This window comes from Elephantulus edwardii, unplaced genomic scaffold (genome assembly GCF_000299155.1).
Source record: "Elephantulus edwardii isolate Elephantulus edwardi_28Jun2011 unplaced genomic scaffold, EleEdw1.0 scaffold01937, whole genome shotgun sequence".
Lineage (NCBI taxonomy): Eukaryota > Metazoa > Chordata > Mammalia > Macroscelidea > Macroscelididae > Elephantulus > Elephantulus edwardii.
Window position 1 is genome coordinate 5,023 of NW_006401687.1, and position 2,627 is coordinate 7,649.

The window sequence follows — 2,627 nt, forward strand, 5'->3', positions numbered from 1 at the left end:
GGTGGCGGAGAGCGCTGCGGAGCTGGCTGGCTGACAGCCGGGACTGGGTGCTCGAAGGCCGGGAAAGGGAGGCGCCGCTGGCTCCGCCGCCGCCGCCGCCGGGACCAAAAAGCAGCATTGAGAATTTATATCCAAATACCATAGATTCATTCTCCAATACTACAAGGTTCAACATTTCAAGAATAAATAGCACACTTCCGCTGTGTTGGTTTTTCGTTCATAATTTTTAAAGTTTAAATTTCCTATTTCCAAGGAAGTGGCCAGAATAAGGTTTTCTCCAATTTAGAAACTTATTGGTAAACTCAGAAGCCAGACATCATTCCAAGCCAATCTCTTTTCCCTGCCAAACTAGCTTGACAATTTTACTACCTGAGGACAAGCCTACATGATAATCCCAGCAATATTCTGGGGTTAAGATTTTCGCTGGCTTGTGGAGAAGGAAATGCTTGTTTAGGTGGCTTTTATCATGCCACTTTGTTCTTTTTCTTGGCCTGGAGGATCCCCTTGAAGCACTCCTGGGTAATGTTTAGAACTTGCCTGGGCATTCCTCCAAAAATGATGGCATGATAATAAAAATCCCCTTGCCAAGTGGAATGTATGCTGCTGACATCTTACGCCTCTCATAGATAAACTCATAGCAATCTACCTTGTACCACCAGCCCCCTGACTTTCCCAGGGTCTCCACACCAAGGTTGTTTTAGAAGACCTGGTCCACGTCCATGCAGAAGAGGAAGTTAACTTCACGCTGGATGCGGCTCACAACGTGTTCCCCAATGGTCTTCATGCTCATCGCGCTGACGTCTTACCATATTCTCTCAGGCTTGACCTCAGACACTTTGAATGAACATGGAGAACCCATTTCTATCAAAGGCATCATGGAGGAGTTACCCACTAGGATATAAAAAAATGACTTTGTGGCCAACCATCCAGTACTTCTCAGTAGATACTATGAATTTTTTTTTTTAACTAAGACTTTATATAACTTCCAGTAGCAAACCCCATCAAACCCACAGTTAATTCTGCTTGGTGTAATAATTTTCCAAGATGGCTTTGTTCTAAGTGCCTTCCCACACTATGGGGGCCCTCTAGCAAGTCACTCTCACAACACCTAGGTGCTTCGATATTCTGAACCAGTCTGATAGCTGAAGCTCTTCTCCCCTTTTCTTGTCTAAGTCTTCTTGATAACTGTGCACCCTATTATTAAACCCACTTAGAAATCACAAATGCTTCTGAGAGCTGCTGCCACCAACTTCTGGGGTTTTTGAGTGATTTAGCCAGAACACTCTGGGCTGTTTATATATATTCCCAAAGCACAACGAGTATAGTTGAGACAACTAGTATTAACAAAATTGTTTTTCCTTTTTTTTAAAAAAAATTTTTTATTCTGATTTGGAAATTACAAGCCCCCCTTTGGGATGTCCACAGGGTCACACTCTGAAGGTTGCAGTCCTTTGTCACCCATTTCTGGCGACCTCCAGTGTCCTTGGCTAGTGAATGCTTTTCCTTTTACACCTGTTATTCTCATTGCCTGCTTCTTCCTCTCTCCTATGCCCATCCAACCCAAGTGTAAAATTCAAAATGACAAAATCCTACTGAGTTCTGTTGAGCAGGAGGAGGCTGGTCTGGGTGGAAGGGAAGGTTCTCCCAGCTCCTCATCTGTAGAAGCTGGGATAGCAGATCATCAGGGAGGGAGCAGCACTCTGGGCAAGACACAACCTTGGTTCCTGCCTGAGGGCGCCCTCTGCTGCCAGAACCCTTGCTGATGCTGCAGGCCAGGGTGGAGTGTGCCTTCTATCCTCTCATTGGCCAATTGGCAGTAGCCTCCTTCAAGGCAGAGATGCAAGGGACCCAGCCTGCTCCCCAGAGTGCCTCTACCCAACTGTGATTGTGTCTGCTCATTATGACGCCATCTATTCAGTGTTGTACTAATGGTCCCAGCCAATGCAATGAGGCAAGAAAAAGATATAAAAGACATAAAAATTGGAGAGACTACTACTGTTCACAGTTTGAAAAAAAGAATCTGCAGATACATTATTGGATTAAATTATGTTATTCGTATTTTATCTACTAGCAATAAATGTCATAAAAGAAATATTTAAACTATTACAATAGCATAAAAATCTTCAGACATATAGGCTATATCTGACAAAACACATAGAAAAAATTTTAATAGAAATTTTAATATTTTGAAAGATGCTGAAGATTTAAATTAATGAGGAAGAATATCAAACTCATGATTTGTAGTCCTTAGAAGAGTCAATGCCTCTAAAGTTGATAGCTAGTAAAATAATTCCGATGAAAATCCCTACTTTTTGTTTTGCCTGCTGGTGTTTGCTTTTTTGGTTTGTTTTTGGTGTTGTTTTTTTTTTGTATGTGTGTGTGTTCTTCCTACCGGCATTCTAAAATGTAAATGAAAGTCAATACACTCAAAGTAAAAACAATGAGAAATGGGAGCAGAAGGGGAAAAAAAACCCCAAATAGTGAGAAGATGGGATCTACTAGGTACAAAACTTATTATAAGACTGTAATGATTAAATTGTGTGATATTGGTATAGAGAAAGAGATAATAAATTAATTTGAACAGTAACAGTCAGTAAGCAAATTCATATATATATATATATATATAT

At 41.1% G+C, this 2,627-nt stretch overlaps 1 pseudogene; it reads right to left on the bottom strand.

Moving 5' to 3' along the window:
• LOC102855355 overlaps positions 1-1,853 on the bottom strand; it is a 2,831-nt pseudogene extending 978 nt beyond the window's left edge.
• Between the last annotated feature and the right edge of the window lie 774 nt (positions 1,854-2,627).